The following is a 19,819-nucleotide window of genomic DNA, read 5'->3' as shown; positions in this document are numbered from 1 at the left end:
GGGAGTTCCCGTCGTGGCGCAGTGGTTAACGAATCCGACTAGGAACCATGAGGTTTCGGGTTCAGTCCCTGCCCTTGCTCAGTGGGTTAATGATCCGGCGTTGCTGTGAGCTGTGGTGTAGGTTGCAGACACGGCTCGGATCCCGCATTGCTATAGCTCTGGTGTAGGCCGGTGGCTACAGCTCCAATTCGACCCCTAGCCTGGGAACCTCCATATGCCGCGGGAGTGGCCCAAGAAATAGCAAAAAGACAAACAAAACAAAACAAACAAACAAAAAAAACCACTGGATTCTCCAAGCTCTGTGCTTCTCTCCTGTAATGTGATCTACTCTACGTACAGGCTTCCATTTAGGCCCTCCCCATCACCCCCATGGGACTTGGGGTTCAGGAGAGAACTAATGAAAACTCAACAGTCTTGATATTTGATGTGCTGTGAATAATACAGTCCACTGTCTCTAAACTATGAGCCTCATGGATTCTGCCAGAAAGTAGTAAACTGCTAACTTATTAGGCTATAAGCAGGGGAAAAAAAAAATCAAATCTGAGACATGAGGTGTACTTCTTCTTTTCCTCAAATGAAGAGAGAGGAGTTTTAATGGAATAACTTGGAAAGACTGATTGTTCCTCCCAGGTAAGAAAACATGATGGACTGGAATCTGGCTTCCATTCCAGATACTGATAATGTTGAGCTAAGATAATAGAGATTTATTGCATTAGAATCAGCCTAAACTCCTAGATATTAACCAGATTTTAAAAATGTGTGAGTTTCCCAGTAACCATTGGGGAAATTTGAAAGTGAGAGTCACAGCTGAGGACTGTCTTAGGCCCTACCTAAGAGGGCCACATGAAAGGGTAAACAGAGCTCAGCAGCTGAGAAACTGAGTATTTCAAGAATTCTGGAGTAAGACAGAACTGTAGGTAAGAGATGTATAGCAACAAAGGGTGTCCAAAGAACCCATGATATTACTCAATAGAAGATGGTCAGTTTTAAAACCTGTCAAGCCCAGGTAATGGAAAGGCATCTTAAAACTGCACCAGTTGAGTAGGAATATTTCTGTTCCGCTAACTTCTTCCTCTCTACTCCAAGCTCCAACTCCAGAGGGGTCAGAAATCATAGCTATGGAGTTAGGAAAGAGGTAAGCAAGAAAAGAAAAGAAAAGGAGCCTTCATCCATGAAGAGGAACAGCTGTAATCATGAAAGAAGTTGGAGGTTTTAGCTGTTATAAGAGATCGGAAAGCCTGCTCACTTAAAGGAATCACAGAAGTTTAAGAGCTTCTAGTTCTGTACCACAGGCAGGAGACAAACTTCTCTCACCGAATAAGGATAGTGGGAGTTGATAGAAAGTGTTAAGTATTACTTAAATCCTTATTATTTGCTTAGCAGATTTCTTAAACTGTAGTTGTTTTATAAATTGATTTTTTTAATTTATTTGTTACTTCCCCCAATACAATTTTTTTTCTACTGTACAGAATGGTGACCCAGTTACATATACATGTACACATTCTATTTTCTCACATTATCATGCTCCATCATAAGTGGCTAGACATAGTTCTCAGTGCTGCACAGCAGAATCTCATTGCTAATCCATTCCAAAGGCAATAGTCTGCATCTATTAATCCCAAACTCCCAATCCACCCCACTCCCTCCCCCTCGGCAACCACAAGTCTATTCTCCAAGCCCATGATTTTCTCTTCTGTGGAAAGGTACATTTGTGCTGTATATTAGATTCCAGATGTAAGTATAAATAGATTTTAGATTATGTTATATAAACAAGGAACCATAGATATAACCAATGGAAAAGTACACTGGTCGGTACAGTTTATAAAATATAAGTAAAGGTTGGGTTAAACCTTCAGTAAACCTAATTCAAAGGAGGAAAAATTATCTTTTCATAAAAGAAAATGATGTCTCACTTGGATTCATTTCCTTAACATGGAAATATAACCTCATTGTATATTGTTATCAATTATCATTTCTGATAAATGTGCTGATAATGATTCCCACTATTTGGTAGGTAATCTGCTTTTTTTCTCATTCCAAGAGTGAGTGAGTGAGTGAGTGAATGAGTGTGTGTGTGTGTGTGCGCGTGTGTGTGTGTATGCATGCGTGCTTGATCTACAATTCACTACAGTTAAAGGTGGAAATTTTTTCTTTGTCCTGCTTATCTTCCATGAATTATTGGGCTTTTTCAGTTTGAAGACACATCACTCTCCAAATCCAGCACATTTTCAACCTTTAAGAAATATCTCTTCTGAGATGTCTACCATTCTTATTTTCTGGAACTCCTTACTTAGTCTATTTTCCATTTTTCTTAACATCTGTTTCATGTTTTCAACCTCTTTTTTAAAAAATTATTTAATTTTTTATTGAAGTACAATTGATTTACAGTGTTGTGTTAGTTTCAGGTGTACAGCAAAGTGATTCAGTTATACACATACATATTATTTTTCATGTTCTTTTTCAATACGGTTCATTACAGGACACTGAATATACTTCCTTGGCTATATAGTAGGACCTTGTTGTTTATCTATTTTATATATAGTAGTTTGCATATGCTAATCCCAAACTCCTAACTTATTCCCTCCTCCACCCCCTCCCCCCTTTAATAACCATAAGTTTGTTTTCTATGTCTGTGAGTCTATTTCTGTGTTGTAAATAAGTTCATATGTATATATTTTAGATTCCACTTACAAGTGATTTTGTATGGTATTTGCCTTTCTCTGGCTTACTTCACTTAGTATAATCTCTAGGTCCATCCATGTTGCTGTAAATGGCATTATTTCCTTCTTTTTAATGACTGAGTAATATTCCATTGTATATATACACACCACATCTTCTTTATCCATTCATCTTCTGATGGACATTTAGGTTGCTTTCATGTCTTAACTATTATAAACATTGCATGTGCACTGTACCTTTTTGAATTAGAGGTTTTTTCCCCCTCTGGATATATGCCCAGGAGTGGGATTGGTGGAGCATACGGCAACTCTATTTTTAGTTTTTTGAGGAACCTCCATTCTGTTTTCTATATGGCTGTACCAATTTACATTCCCACCAACAGTGAAAGAGGGTTCCCTGTTCTCCGTACCCTCACCAGTGTTTGCTATTTGTAGATAGATTTTTTAATGATGGTCATTCTGACCATCAACTTCTATCTTTTTATTCTATATTCTAGATGATTTGCTCATTCAGACTTTTCAGTTCTCACCAAGACTTTTGATTCACTCACTAATTCTGTCTTCTTCTGTGTCAATTTAATCAACCAAAGAGTTTTAAAATATTTTTAATCTTACCAACTTTTATTATTTACAATACTTGCAAAGGGTCCTGTACCATTTTGCCTGTTCTTATTTACTACAGTTCTCACTGCAAGTTATGATTTTGTTTGAAATTCTTAAATATTCCTAAGTTTTTTTGGAATTGTGTTCTTATACCTATTTTCTTAGATGTGATCCTATTTAATAAATATATCTGCTGCCTCTTATGTCAATAGATTTCCTTACATACCCTAAAATACTTCCTTGCAAGTTCTCTGTATGTGGGAGTTTTATCCTTTATTAGCTCTTTACTGCCATATTGTTTCAAGATTGCTCAGAATAGTGCTCTGGAGTTGCACAGCTTCGGAGCAAGTCTTGAATTAGGAAGATTGGGGCTTTTGTCCCACGTGAGTTGAGCTCTAGTCCAGATGCCAAATCCACACACAACATGTGGTTACTATTTCTGTTTTTGCATAGATGCCTCTCTGGGCCACACGAATACCAACAGTGTCAGGTGGAGTTAATTCAGGTCTAGTTTTACTGCCTAAAAACATGGTCCTAGTTCCCTGCTTTATGCAAACAGCCCAGTTGCAATCTCCTACCATTTGCAAGACACATCTGTCTCTCCTAAAATGTGTAGGAAGCTACAATCTCTTAAATTTGGCTTACCTCACAGACCCTGGCCAACATGATCCAGGATTCTGTGAGCCAGAGAGCATGAACATTCATATCACTAAGGATTTCCCTTTGATACCCAGTCTTTAGAGGATTCCCCTGTCTTAAATATTGCTAAAATATACTTATATATTTCTTTGAAAAATTTTCACATTGCAGTCTTATAAGTTGGGAGCAAAGTGGAAGCAGACTTATACAGGTGCTCTCACTGACATTTAAATCAGAAATCCAGATGCAAATTATCTGAGAGGGAGAGCATGTATATGACTCAGGAATAATGGATATGACACAGCTGAATTTAATCCCATGACATGGACACAGGTCAAAAGCCTTCTTTTTAAACTCTGAATTTTGTAGTATATAACTTTAAAAAACATTATTTCAACAATAGTTTTGGCTTTCATAATTTCCTCAAATTCTAATTCAGTCATCTATTATAGCTATTCTTATTTTCACAAAAGTACTCAACTTTATGAAAAGTCTTTATTCATGTACTCATCATTTTTCCAGCTTCAGTTATATATAATATTTAATATCTACCATGAACATATCATGGAAAATCTAGTAATCTTTTATGTCTACTCCTTTTTCTTTTCATCTTTACTGAAATATAATTTACATTCCCTTAACTTCATTCATTGTAAAGGTACAGTTCAATAAGTTGTAATCACTTTGTAGAATTGTACAAAATAATCTCAATTCACTTTTAGGACTTTTTCATTATGCCCCAAATTTGCTTCAAGTCTCCTTGTAGCCTATCACTACTCCTCTCACCCCACTCCTAGCTACATGCAACCACTAACAGACTTTTATTTCCCTCTACAGATTTGCCTTTTCTGGTATTTCAATATCAAAGAAACCATAATATGTAGTCTTTTTTCACCTTTCTTCAACTTAGAATAAATTGGGAAGCTACCATCTGCAGGCTAAATCTAGCATGCCACATGTTTTTGTAAATAAAATTTATTGAAACATAACCATGTCCATTTCCACTAAGACTACGACTATGACCACTTTCATACAACAATGGAGTTGATTAGTTCCAACAGAGGCCATGTGACACACAAACCATAAAACATTTATTCTCTGGCTTTTTACAGAAAAAATTTGCTGACCCTGACTTAGGAAAATGTTTTTGAAGTTCATTCATACTGTGTTATCAGTATTCAGCAGTGTTCCTTTTTATTGCTGAATAGTATGCTATTGCATTAATAGTATGCTATTGGATGAATACACCTCATTTTGTTTATCCATTTACCAAACAATGGGTATGTCGATATTACGATATTTTAAGTTTTTATTATGAATAAATCTGCTATAAATTTTTGTATAAATGTTTCAATGCACACATGTGTTTTCATTTTCTTATACAGAGCCCTAGGAATAGAACTGCTAATAACTTAATATGCTAAATTTCTGATTTCTAAATAATTGTCAAACTGTTTTACAAATTGACCACATCATTTTATATTCCCAACAATGTTTGAGGGTAGAAGATTCTCTTCATTCATGCCAACACTCGGCATTATCTGTCATTTAAATTACAGTCACTATACTAGATATGTAGCTGTGTCCTTTGATGCAAATTTGCATTTCCCTAATGTCTAATGACATCAAACATCTTTACATGTAGTCATCTGCCATCCATACATTTTTTTAAATTACTTAATGAATTTTATTACATTTATAGGTATACAACAACCACCACAACCAAGTTTTTACAGCATTTCCATCCCAAACCCTCAGTGCATCCACCTACCCCTCAACTTGTCTCATTTGGAAACCATAAGTTTTTCAAAGTTTGTGAGTCAGTATCTGTTCTGCAAAGAAATTCATTGTGTCCTTTTTTTAGATTCCACATGTAAGTGATAGCATTTGATGTTGGTGTCTTATTGTCTGACTTCACTTAGCATGTGTGATAGGGTGATAGGGTTCCTTTTGCTCCACACCCTCTCCAGCACTTATTGTTTGTAGACTTTTGGATGATGGCCATTCTGGCTGGTGTAAGGTGGTACCTCAGAGTGGTTTTGATTTGCATTTCTCTAATGATGAGTGATGCTGAACATCTTTTCATGTGTTTTTTGGCCATCTGTATGTCGTCTTTGGAGAACTGTCTGTTTAGATCTTCTGCCCATTTTTTGATGGGGTTGTTTGTTTTTTTGGTATGGAGCTGTAGGAGTTGTTTCTAAATTTTGGAGATCAATCCCTTGTCAGTTGATTGACTTCCAAATATTTTCTCCCATTCTGTGGGTTGTCTTTTCATTTTGTTTAGAGTTTCCTTTGCTGTGCAGAAACTTTGAAGTTTAATTAAGCCCCATTTGTTTATTTTTGTTTTTTAATTATTTTCCCACTGTACAGCAAGGGGGTCAGGTCATCCTTAGATGTATACATTGCAGTTACAGTTTTTTCCCCCACCCTTTCTTCTGTTGCGACATGAGTATCTAGACATAGTTCTCAATGCTATTCAGCAGGATCTCCTTATAAATCTATTCTAGGTTGTGTCTGATAAGCCCAAGCTCCCGATCCCTCCCACTCCCTCCCCCTCCTCTAAGAGGTGGATCTGAGAAGATGTTGCTGTCGTTTATGTCAGAGAGTGTTTGGCCCATGTTTTCCTCTGAGAGTTTTATAGTGTCTGGTCTTATATCTAGGTCTTTAATCCATTTGGAGTTTATTTTTGTGTATGGTGTTAGGGCGTGTTCTAATTTCATTCTTTTCCATGTGGCTGTCCAGTTTTCCCAGCACCACTTACTGAACAAGCTGTCCTTTCTCCATTGTATATTCTTGCCTCCTTTGTCATAGATGAGTTGGCTGTAGGTGCGTGGGTTTAATTCTGGGCTTTCTATCCTGTTCCACTGATCTATATTTCTGTCTTTGTGAGTACCATGTGGTTTTGATGACCGTTGCTTTGTAGTATAGTCTGAAGTCCGGGAGCCTGATTCCTCCAGCTCCATTTTTCTTTTTCAGGACGTCTTTGGCTATTCTAGATCTTTTGTGCTTCCAACCAAACTTTAAAGTATTTTGTTTGAGTTCTGTGAAAAATGTCCTTGGTAATTTGACAGGGATTGCATTGAATCTATAGATTGCCTTGGGTAGTATAGTCATTTTGATAATATTGACTCTTCCAATCCATGAGCATGGTATATCTTTCCATCTATTTGTGTCATCTTTGATTTCTTTCATTAGTGTCTTATAGTTTTCAGAGTATAGGTCTTTTGTCTCTTTAGGTAGGTTTACTCCTAAGTATTTTATTCTTTTGGATGCAATGGTAAACGGGATTACTTCCCTAATTTCTCTTTATGATCTTTCATTGTTAGTTTATAGAAATGCAGTCGATTTCTGTGCATTAGTTTTGTATTCCGCGACTGCCAAATTCATTGATGAGCCATCCATACATTCTTGATGAAATAGTTCTATCAAAGTGTCCTACTCTTTTTTAGGTGGGTTGTCGTTGTCTCATTGATTTTTAAGAGTTCTTCATATATTCTGGTAGTACTGGCTAATATATATCAGATATAATTGGCTAATATTTCTTCAATTCTGTGGCTTGTCTTTTCATTCTTTTAGTGCTGTAGTGTAAATGTTCATTTAAATGAAGTTCATTTTTTCTTCTTTTATGGCCTTATCCCTGGTTTTGTATCTAAGAAGGCCTTCCCTAAATCCAAGATCTTCTAGAACTCCTATAATTTTAGAGCTTATATGTAGGACTGTGATCCATTTTGAATTTTTTTCTATGGTGAACATCAAAGGACTTTTTTTCCCCCTTCCATGTGGATAGATAATTATTCCAGCACCACTTGTTGGATACACTGTCCTTTTCTTTTCTTTTCTTTTTGGGCCACACTAATGGTTTATGGAAGCTCCCAGGCTAGGGGTCAAATTGGAGCTGCAGCTGCCTGCCTATACCACAGCCACAGCCAACACCAGATATGAGCCACGTCTGCAACCTACACCACAGCTCATGTCAATGCTAGATCCTTAACCCACCGAGTAGGGCCAGGGATTGAACCCACATCCTCATGGATACTAGTCGGATTCCTTACTGCTGAGCCATAATGGGAATTCCACATTGTCTTTTTCAACTGAGTTGTGTTGGCAACTTTGTAAAAAATCAACTGACAATAAAATATAAGGGTTTATTCTTGAATTCATAATTTTGATCCATTTATCTATATATCTTCTTTATGATAATATTTGACCAACTTTATTAATTTAGATTTTTAAGTATTGAAATGGTATTAAGTTCTCCAAAGTTGTCCTTGTTTTCAAAATTATTTTTGGTCATTCTAGGTCCTCTGCATTTCAACATAAATTTTAGGATTAGTTTGTCAATTTCTAACAAAAACAAAAATCCTGAGAAAAACAAGAATTACACTGAAACAACTTGGGGAGAGTTACCATCTTAATAATAATAGTGAGCCATCCAATCCGTGAACAAAATAAGTCTTTTCATTTATTTAAATCTTCTTTAATTTTTTCCAGCAATGTTTTATTGTTTTCATTGTACAAATCTTGAATGGCTTTTGTTAGACTTATTCCTAAATATTTTCATATATTTGATGCAACTGTAATAAACTGTTTTCTTATTTTAGGGTCTGTTCATATCTAATATCTAGACAAACACTTGATTTCTGTATGTTGATCTTTTTTCCTGCAAACTTGCTGAACTTGTATTAGTTCTAATAACATAATATTTATACGTTCCCTAGGAATTTCTACATATAGGATCATGTCTCTAGTTTTGCTACTTCCTTTACAATCTGGATATCTTTTATTCATTTTTCTTATCTGACTGCCCTGACTAGGACCTCCTCTGAAATACTAAATAGAAGTGTTGACAAAGTGACAGTGGATATCACTGCTTTATTCCTGATCATAGGAGGAAAGCGTTCTGGCTTTTATAATTGAATATGACGTTATCTGTAGATTCTTCACAAATGCTCTTTATCAGGCAGAGAGAATCATCTGCTATTCCTGGTTTGTTTAGAAATTTTTATTATGAATGGGTCTAGAGTCTGGCAAATGCTTTCTCTTACTCTACTAATTATGTGGTTTGTTCTTCATTTTATTAATATAGTGTATTACCATTAATTGAATTTTGGATCTTAAAAAACTTTGCATTTTTGGAACAAATCCCACTTGTTCTTGGTGTATAATCCTATTTATAAGTTGCTAGATTTGGTTTGCTAGTATTTTGTTAAGGATTTTTGCATCTATGTTCAAGAGATGCTGATATGAAATGTTATTTTCTTAAGATGTCTGCCTCCCCTTGAAATCAGATAACTATGGACTAATATAATGAATTGGGAAGTGCTGCCTTCTCTTCTGTTTTCTGAAAGAGTTTGTGAAAGATAAATATTGTTTCTTCTCTAAATATTTGACAGAATTCACCAACTCCAATCCTGGGAATCTCTTCATAGGAAAATTTAATTCCTCATTCACTTTCTTTACTTGTTTCAAGTCTACTCATATTTTCTATTTGTTCTTAAATCAGTTTTAGTAATTTGTTTCTTTCTAGTAATTTGTGTTTTTCTAGGATTTTATTATCCATTTCATCTTATTTTCTAAATTTTTATAACATATATTTGATCAGAATATTCTTTTATAACAAGTTTAACTTCTATAAGGTTGGTAGTAATTTCATCCCTTTCATCATTGATTTTGGTAATCTGTGTCCTTGGGGGGGTGGGTCAGTCTACTAAAAGTTTGTCAACTTTATCTTTTCATAAGTTGGTTCCTTGAAAAGATAAAGTTGTGTTGAGTTTTCCATTGATTAGCTCCACTGACTTTTCTCTAGTATTTCTCTATTTCATTGGTTTCTGCCAGACACATCATTTCCTTCCTCTGCCCATTTTTGGTTTGATTTGCTCTTCTCTGTCTAGTTTCTTAAGATGGAAGCTTAGATGTTGATTTGAGATTTTTTTCTTTTTTTTTTTTTTTTGGTCTTTTTGCCATTTTCTTGGGCCGCTCTCATGGCATATGGAGGTTCCCAGGCTAGGGGTCTAATCAGAGCTGTAGCCACTGGCCTACGCCAGAGCCACAGCAACGCCAGATCCAAGTCGCATCTGCAACCTACACCACAGCTCACAACAACGCCAGATCTTTAACCCACTGAGTGAGGCCAGGGATCGAACCCACAACCTCATGGTTCCTAGTCAGATTTGTTAACCACTGCACCATGACAGGAACTCCAATTTGAGATTCTTATATACACACTAAAGATAAATTTTCCTTGAAGCACTGCTTTAACTATAAACATAAATTCTAAGTTGTCTTTTTGTTTTCATTCATTTAAATATTAAAATTTCCCTTGTTTCATCAGGTAAGTGTTCCTTAATGGACAAATATTTGGGTTTTTAAAATACTTCTTTCTGTTATATGATTTCAATCTTTCATAACCTATCAAGACTTGTTTTACAGCCCAGAAATGGTCTAACCCAGAAAATGTTTCACACGTTTTTGAAAATAATGTGTATTCTGTAGTCAATGGGTGGAGTTTTCTATGCATGTCAGATCAAGTTGACTGATGGTACTGTTAAATTCTTCTACCCCCTTGCTTTTTGAATAACTAATTAGTTGATCTACCACGTATTGAGAATAGGGTACTGAAATCTCCAATTAGAGAAACTGAATTTCTCCTTCTACAGTTTTGCTTCATGCATTTTGAGAATATTGTTAGATGTGTATACAATTTTAGACTGTGATAACTTTCTGATGTATTGATCTTTTAATCATTATGAAAATTCTCTGTCTTCATTAATACTTCTTAAAAGTCTCTCTTCTCTGATAGGTTTTTTATTGTCATTGTTTTCACTGTGTATCTTCTCTAATCTCTTCAATTTCAACCTATTTGTATCTTTGAAGCAAAGATGCATTTCTTATCCATAGCATGAAGCTGAGTGTTGCTTTTTTATGCACCTTGAGAATCTCTTATCTTTTGAGTAGAACATTCAGTCCATTCACACTTAACGTAATTATTATTTTTGTTTGTTGGGAATTTTTTTAATGATTTTTCTTTTTTCCATTATAGTTAATTTACAGTGTTCTGTCAATTTTCTACTGTACAGAAAAGTGACCCAGCCACACATACATATACACATTATTTTTCTCACATTATCCTCCATCATGCTCCATCATAAGTGACTAGATATAGTTCCCAGTGCTATACAGCTGGATCTCATTGCTTATCCATTCCAAAGGCAATAGTTTGCATCTATTAACCCCAGATTCCCAGTCCACCCCACTTCCTCTCCCTCTCCCTCCCCCTTGACAACCAGGAGCCTGTTCTCCAAGTTCATGAATTTCTTTTCTGTGGAAAGGTCCATTTGTGCTGGATACTGGATTCCATATATAAGTGATATCATATGGTATTTGTCTTTCTCTTTCTGACTTACTTCACTTAGTATGAGTCTCTCATTCCATCCATGTTGCTGCAGATAGCATTATTTTGTTCTTTTTTATGGCTGAGTAGTATTCCATTGTGTGTATGTACCACACCTTCTTCTTCTTTTTAATGATTTTTAATTTTTTCCATTATAGCTGGTTTACAGCACTGTACCACATCTTCTTAATCCATTCATCTGTTGATGGACATTTAGGTTGTTTCCATGTCTTGGCTATTGCAAATGTGCTGCAATGAACATTTGGGTGCATGTGTCTTTTTTAAGGAAAGTTTCATCTGGATATACACCCAAGAGTAGGCTTGCTGGGTCATATGGTAGTTCTATACTTAGTTTTCTGAGTTACCTCCATACTGTTTTCCATAGTGGTTGTACCGATTTACATTCCCACCAACAGTGCAGGAGGGTTCCCTTTCTCCACACCCTCTCCAGCATTTGCTATTTAAGGACTTATTAATGATGGCTGTTTTGACAGGTGTGAGGTGGTACCTCAGTAGTTGTTATTTGCATTTCTCTAAAAATCAGCGATGTTGAGCATTTTTTTTTCATGTGCTTGTTAGCCATCTGTATATCCTCTTTGGAGAAATGTCTGTTTAGGTCTTTTGCCCATTTTTCAACTGGGTTATTGGTTTTTTTGCTGTTGAGTTGTATAGGTTGTTTGTATATTTTAGAGATTAAATCCTTGTCAGTTGCATCATTTGGAACTATTTTCTCCCATTCTGTAGGTTGTCTTTTTTTTTTTTATGGTTTCCTTTGCTGTGCCAAAGCATATCAGTTTGATTAGGTCCCATTGGTTTATTTTTGCTTTTATTTCTGTTGCCTTGGAAGACTTATCTAAGAAAACATTTGTAAGGTTGACGTCAGAGAATGTTTTGCCTTTGTTCTCTTCTAGGAGTTTGATGGTGTCATGTCTTATGTTTAAGTCTTTAAGCCATTTTGAGTTTATTTTTGTGCATGGTATGAGGGTGTGTTCCAGTTTCACTGATTTACAAGCATGTTGGGAATTTTTAAATCACAGATTCAATTTCACTACTTGCAGTTGATCTGTTCATATTTTCTATTTCTTCCTGGTGCAGTCTTGGGAGACTGTACCTTTCTAACAGTCCATTTCTTCTAGGTTGTCCCATTTTATTGGCATATAGTTGCTTATAGTAATCTCTTATGATCCTTTGTATTTCTGTGGTGTCTATTGTAATTTCTAATATTTTATTTCTGATTTTATTGATTTGGGTCCTCTCTCTTTTTTTCTTGATAAGTCTGGGTAAAAGTTTATATCAATTTTGTTTATCTTTTCAAAGAACCAGCTTTAAGTTTCATTGATCTTTTTTTAAAAAATGTTTTCTTCATTTCTATTTCATTTATTTCTGCTCTGATCTTTGATTTCTTTTCTTCTACTGATTTTGGGTTTTGTTTTTTCTTTCTCTAGTTGCACTTTAGGCATAATATTAGGATGATTGAGATTTTTCTTGTTTCCTGAGGTAAGCAGAATCACTATATACTTCATTTTTAGAACTACTTTTGTTTTTGTTTTCATTTGTCTCTAGGTATTCTTTGATTTCCTCCTTGATTTCTTCAGTGATCCACTGGTTGTTCAGCAGCATATTGTTTAGCCTCCTCATGTTTGAATTTTTTGCAGTTTTTTCCCCCTTGTAGTTAGCTAATTCTAATCTCATCACCTTGTGTTCACAAAAGATGCTTGATGTAATTTCAATTTTCTTAAATGTACTGAGGTTTGCTTTGTGGATCAGTATGTGATCTGTCCTAGAGAATGTTCCATGTGTATTTGAAAACAATGTATATTTTGCTTTTGGATGGAATGCTTTATAAATATCACTTAATTCCATCCAGTATAATGTGTCATTTAAGGACTGTGTTTCCTTATTGATTTTCTGTCTGGATGATCTTTTGTTAGTTGATGTTAAAGTCCTCCACTATTATTGTGGTACTGTCAATTTCTCCTTTTATGTTCATTAACATTTATTTGCCTTATATATTGAGGTGTTCCTATGTTGGGTTCATATATATTTACAATTGTTACATCTTCTTGGATTGATCCCTCGATCATTATATAGTGTCCTTCCTTGTGTCTTATAACACTTTTTAAAGTCTATTTTATTTTGTTTGATATAAGTATTGTTACTCTCGCTTTCTTTTGATTTCCATTTGCATGGAATACCTTCTACCATCTGCCCACTTTTAGTCTGTATGTGTCTCTGCATCTGAAGTGGGTGTCTTATAGACAGAATATATACAGGTTTTGTTTTTATCTTTATTCATTCAGAACTTAGCTTTTGCTTGTCTGGAAAATCTTTTGATTTCTCTGTCTAATATGAATAAGAACCTTGCTGGGTAAAGTATTCTTACTTACAGATTTTTCCCTTTCATCACTTTAAATATATCATGGCACTACTTTTTGGCCTGTCTGCATAGTTTTTCTGCTGAAAAATAAGCTGCTGGTTTTCTAGGAATTCCCTTATATATTATTTGTTGCCTTCCCTTTTTTGCCTTTAATATTTTTGTCTTTAATTTTTGCCAGCTTGATTCCTGCTTGTCTTGGTATGTTCCTCCATGGGTTAATCCTGTATGGGACTCTGTACTTCCTGGACTTGGGTGACTGCTTCCTTTCCCATGTTAGGAAAGTTTTAACCTATTATCTCTCCAAGTATTTTCTCAGGCCTTTTCTCACTCTCTTCTCCTTCTGGGACCCCTATAGTGTGAATGCTGGTGTTTGATGTTGCCCCAGAGGTCTCTTAAAATGTTGTTTCTTTTCATTCTTTTTTAAAAATTCTGTTCTGTAGCAGTGAATTCCACCACTCCAGCTCACTGATCCATTCTTCTGCCTCATTTATGCTGCTATTGATTCCTTCTAGTGTATTTATCACTTCATTTATTGTATTCTTCAATACAATATGTTTTGTTGTTCTTTACATTTTCTAATTCTTTGTTAAAAACTTCTTGTAACTTCTCACTGTATGCATCCATTCTATTTCTGAGTTCTTGGATCATCTTTACCATTATACTCAGAACTCTTGGGTAGACTGCCTATCTCCACCTCACTTAGTTGTCCTTTTGGTGTTTACTTTTTTCCTTTGTCTAGAATATGCTCCTTTGCTGTCTCATTTGTTTATGTTTCTATCTTTTATTCCCCCTTGCTTTTTAGGGCCACACCTGTGGCATATGGAGCTTCCCAGGCTAAAGGTCCAAACAGAGCTATACGTGCTGGCCCACACCACAGCCACAGTGATGCCAGATCTGAGCCATGTTTGCGACCTACACCACAGCTCATAGCAATTCCAGATCCTCAACCCACTGAGCAAGGCCAGGGATCAAAACTGCAACCTAATGGTTCCTAGTTGGATTCGTTTCTGCTGAGCCATGAAGGGAATGCCTGTATTTTTATGTATATAGTATTTTTTGTTTGTTTGTTTTTTGTCTTTTTGTCTTTTCTAGGACTGCTCCTGCGGCATATGGAAGTTCCCAGGCTAGGGGTCTAATCGGAGCTGTAGCCACCAGCCTACACCAGAGCCACAGCAATGCCAGATCCGAGACACGTCTGTGACCTACACCACAGCTCAGGGCAATGCTGGATCTTTAACCCACTGAGAAAGCCCAGGGATTGAACCCATAACCTCATGGTTCCTAGTCGTTTTTGTTAACCACTCACCACAATGGGAACTCCCTGTATATAGTATGTTAATGACACTTCTTGACCCTGCAAAAGTGGCCTTCTACAGGGGATGAACTATGTGTCCCCCCAGTACACTCTCCTCTCTTCACCCAAAGGCTTGTGACCAGCTTGTTCCAAGGTAGGTTCTGACCTATGTTTGTAGACTCAGTTCCACAAAAAATATGATGTAGGATCATATTTTTCTTGCTTCTGGTGTCTGCCCCCTGGTGGGTGATGCTGGTCTAGAGGCTTGTGCAGGCTTGTGAGAGGGGCCAGTGCCTGCTCACTTATGGGTGGAGCTGGGTCTTGATCCTCGTTTGGGCCAAGCCATGTCAAGGGGTATGTTGAGAAGTGGCTGTGGGCTCAGGAAATCTTTAGGCAGCCTGTCTTGCTGATGGGTGGGGTTGTTTTCCCATCCCATTGGTTATTTTTCCTAAAGCATCCCAGCACTAGAGCCTATAGAGCCTGTATAATGGGGCCAGGTCTTGTTGCTAACTACCCAAGCAAGACGTCTGCCTCCAGCAAGAGTTCAAGTATATGAGCACTCTCTGATGTAACCATCACCAGCTTTTATGACCCCAGAGAAATACACAACCACCCCTGCCTCCCTAGGAGACCTTCCAAGACCAGCAGGTAGGTCTGGCCCACGCTCCTAAGAAGTAACTGTTTTTGCACACACAAGATCTTGTATGCACCTTCTAAGAGTGGAGTCCCCATTTCCCAGTCCTGTGGAACTCCTGTAATTAAGCCTTTGTTGGCCTTCAAAGCCACATGCTCTGGGGCTCCTCTTTCTGATGCCAAACACCTAGGCTATGGAGGCTGAAGTGGGATCAGAGCTCTCTCTCCTGTGGGAGAATTTCTGCAATATATTTCTTCTCCAGTTTACAGGTCGCCAACCCAGTTTATAGCATGGGATTTTATTATATCACAAGTGCACCCCTTGGAGTTCCCATCGTGTCTCAGTGTTTAACAAATCCAACTAGGAACCATGAGGTTGTGGTTTGATCCCTGGCCTTGCTCAGTGGGTTAAACATCTGGTGTTGCTGAGAGCTGGGTGGTGTAGGTTGCAGACACGGCTTGGATCTGGTGTTGCTGTGGCTCTGGCATAGGCCGGCGGCTACAGCTCCAATTAGATCCCTAGCCTGGGAACCTCCAAATGCCATGGGTGCGGCCCTAGAAAAGGCAAAAAGACAAAAAAAAAAAAAAAAAAAGTGCACCCTTTATACTCTCTTGTGGTTTCTTCCTTATATCTTTGGATGTGGAACATCTCTTTTTGGTAGGTTCCCGTCTTTTTTTTTTTTTTTTTTTTTTTTGTCAATTGTTCTCATGATTTTGGTGTGCTTGTGAGAGGAGGTTAAGCTCAAGGTCCTTCTACTCTACCTTCTTTTCTCTCATTTCCTTTACTACTTTCTTTTGTGATAATTTTTTTTAGTGTACCATTTTAATCCCTTTCTTATATTTTTTCTATTTTTTAGAGTTTTTAGCAACTGCTCTAGATATTATAACCTGAATTTTAAATCTTCACAATCTACTTCAATATTTAATTCCAGTAAAACAGAAACAACCCTCCAAAATACCTTTTCCCTTGCCCTCTTTTGTTATTATCATATATATTTCATGTATATGTTATAAACCCAACATAAGTGTTATCAATACTGTTTTATCCTGTGTTTTAAACATGTAGAAAAATGTATCTAAGACTGTTTTAAATTTACCTACATATCTGCCATAACCAAAACTCTTCAGTTCTTCCTATTGATTTGAATTAAACTGGAGTCTGGCTGGCTGGCTGGCTGGCTGGCTGGCTGGCTTGCTTTCTTTCTTTCTTTCTTTTTGCTTTTAGGGCTGCACTTGTGGCATATGGAGGTTCCCAGACTAGGGGTTGAATGGGAACTTCACCTGCCAGCCTACACCACAGCTACTGCAATGCAGGATCCAAGCCATAACCGCAACCTACTCCACAGGTCACGGCAACACTGTATCCTTAAACTATTGACTGAGGCCAGGGATTGAACCTGTACCCTCATGGATACTACCAGGTTTGTAACCTGCTGAGCCACAACAGGAACTGAATTAAACTGGAGTATTTCTTATAAGACAGTCTAGCAACAGGATATCCTCTCAATCTTTGTTTACCTAGGAATATTTTATCTCACCTTTATTTTAAAAGACTAGTTTTTCTGAATATAGAATACTTACTTGGTATTTTTTCTTTTAACACTTTAAATATGTCATGTTTTGTGGTTTCTATTATTTCTAATGAAAAAGCAACCATTAAAGGTATGATTGGTCCCGTGTGTCTAATGAGTCATTTTCTCCATCCAGCTTTAAAACTTCCTATTTTTCTTTGGCTTTCAGCAGTTTAACTATGATGTGTCTCTGTGTGCAGCTCTCTGCGTTTTCCTACTTGGGGCTCGTTGAGGTTAAATTCATAGTTTTTTTTTTTTTTAATCAGATCTAGAAAGTTTTCTGCCATTATTTCTTCAAATATTTTTTAACTCCTTTCTCTTTCCCTCTCTTCTCCTTGGTGCTCCATTATGTATACATATATGAACATAATGTCTCCTCACAAGCCTCTGAGGCTCTTTTGCCTTTTCTTCTTTTTCTCTCTGCTCTTTCAGAGTATATATAAATTTCATGACCTATATTCAAATTCACCAATTTTTTTGCCATCTCAAATCTTCTATTAAGCTCATCTAGTGAATTTTTAACTTTAGTTACTTCCCTTTTTAAGTTTAGAGTTTTTGTCTATATTTTTTTTATAATAATTATATCTCTGTGGTAATTCTTTATTCACTGAGTCATTGTTGTCCTACTTCCCTTTAATGCTTTAAACATGGTTTCCTTTAGTTCTTTGAATATACTTATAATAGCTGCTTTGATGTTTTAGCTTACTAAATCCAACATATGGAGACACTTAGATTCAGTTTCTATTGACCAATTTCTTCCTTAAATATGGGTCATCCTTTCCCGTTTCTTTGCATATATCTAAAATTTTTATTAGATGTTGGACATTTTAAGATAATATATTAGAGCAACTGCAGACTGTGATTTTCTCTAAGGGTGGTTGATGGACTAAAAGTCTGTTAGTGTGGCCACTGATATCTCTACTCCATTTTTTCCCTCTCATTTTTCTTTCCAATTTGGCTTTTTTAAGATTTTATTAAGCTGGTTTCCAGCATCACTTTAACACTCAGCCAAAAACTATTCAGAGATTTTATTCAAACACCTCAATCTAGTAAAGCTCCCAGTCCCAAAATGTGTGTGTGTGGAATGAGGAGTTGTATGTGGAATTTGTTCATGGAATGAGGAATGCATGCAAAGTTCAAGCCTTTTACAAGTTGGCCACAGATTTTATTACCACTAGGCCTAGTTGAATCTCCTTTCCAGATATTCTTAGGTTCCACTGACCAGTGATATATGGGTTAATTGGGCCCATTTGATTTTCTGCTATGCCTGTTTATAGCCTCCAGTCAACCTAGAATACGTGGTAAACTTATCAAGCCCCCAAGATTGTCTTACGTCTTAGAAATCTCTATAAAAATCCCACCACTCCATGAGTCTGTTGTTTGCCACACATTAGACTAAAACTTCATATTAGTAGAGCCACTGGCACTCCCTATTACTTTGAAACTAAGACCACTATTTTAATCTATAATACTCCCTTATCAAGTGTTCTCTATCCAGTTTTCAAGATCGGTCCCATCCTGTCTGAAATGCTACAACAGAGTTGAGGATGAGGAACAGGAAAAGAGAGGTAGACTAGATAAGAAACCGCAAACTTGTGTTATTTTTAATCCTAAATTCAGTATTTTTCATGAATAAAGCTTCTCCATTTGTTTGGTTGATTCTACAATTGCTGTACTAGTTTGACAGTTTTGCCTAGCTTTATGACTGCTTTGTGGGGAGGGCAATTAAATCTCTTAGTCATGTCAGCCATTCCCTTTTTTTTTTGCTTTTAAAGGACCCACCCATGGCATATGGAAGTTCCCAGGTTAGGAGCTGAATCAGAGCTGCAGCTGCCAGCCTACACCACAGCCACAATACCACCACCAGATCCAAGCCGCATCTGTGACCTACATTGTAGCTTGTGGCAATGCCAGTCCTTAACCCACTGAATGAGGCCAGGAATTGAACCCACATCCTCATGGTCACCAGCTGGTTCTTAGCCCACTGAGCCACAAAAGGAACTCCAGCCACTCCTTTTTTTAAATAGTGTATATCATGTGTTCCCGTAGTCCAAAGTTCAACTGTACCAAATCTTGGCTATAACTTTGAGACTGTATTTACCTCTGAGATAAGAGTGCAGATTTACTGTTATTTTTCAATATACCATGCATAGGTATGTACCTATTTTAGATGAGCTATATTAGACATAGATTCTTTTCTTTTTTGTTCCTGCTGGGAAAAGCTGATTTTGTGCCTATTTCTTTGTGTCTATGGTAGATAGGAATTGATGATTCCTCTACATTAGTAATACAAAGAAAGCTACTGAAAAAGTAATAGAGTTGTAGGCAAATTCCATGCTAATAGCCTATTATATCTATTCAGTCCAGATACCATAATATATGAGAGATACCAATAACCACTAGTATGTGAAATTGATACTAAGAGGGAAGGAAACTATGGCAATATGAAATGTATTTGAGAGAAATTTCGGTGTTTACCCTGGGGGAACATGATATATTGCAAGCCTTTCAAGTATTTAAAGTAGACTTAATAATGATACAGAGGGAAGTGTCAAAACTTAGGGATATAATTTTGAGTTAAATATGCAAAATAAACTATTTAACAGCTTAGGTTGGAACAAATGAACTTGTTTG

The 19,819-nt window shown here is 36.6% G+C and overlaps 1 protein-coding gene across 10 annotated transcripts in view; it reads right to left on the bottom strand.

The window, feature by feature from the left end:
• The window catches only part of GLCCI1 (glucocorticoid induced 1), a 116,346-nt gene that overhangs the window by 42,780 nt on the left and 53,747 nt on the right, over positions 1–19,819 (bottom strand). The gene's annotated exons all lie outside the window — the stretch shown is intronic.

The sequence above is a fragment of the Sus scrofa genome, chromosome 9 (assembly GCF_054392235.1).
Source record: "Sus scrofa isolate SSC_HxYL_T2T_F1_AM1 chromosome 9, Sscrofa_HxYL_maternal_Yorkshire_Landrace_v2.0, whole genome shotgun sequence".
NCBI lineage: Eukaryota > Metazoa > Chordata > Mammalia > Artiodactyla > Suidae > Sus > Sus scrofa.
This window is presented reverse-complemented; position numbering and strand designations above follow the sequence as displayed.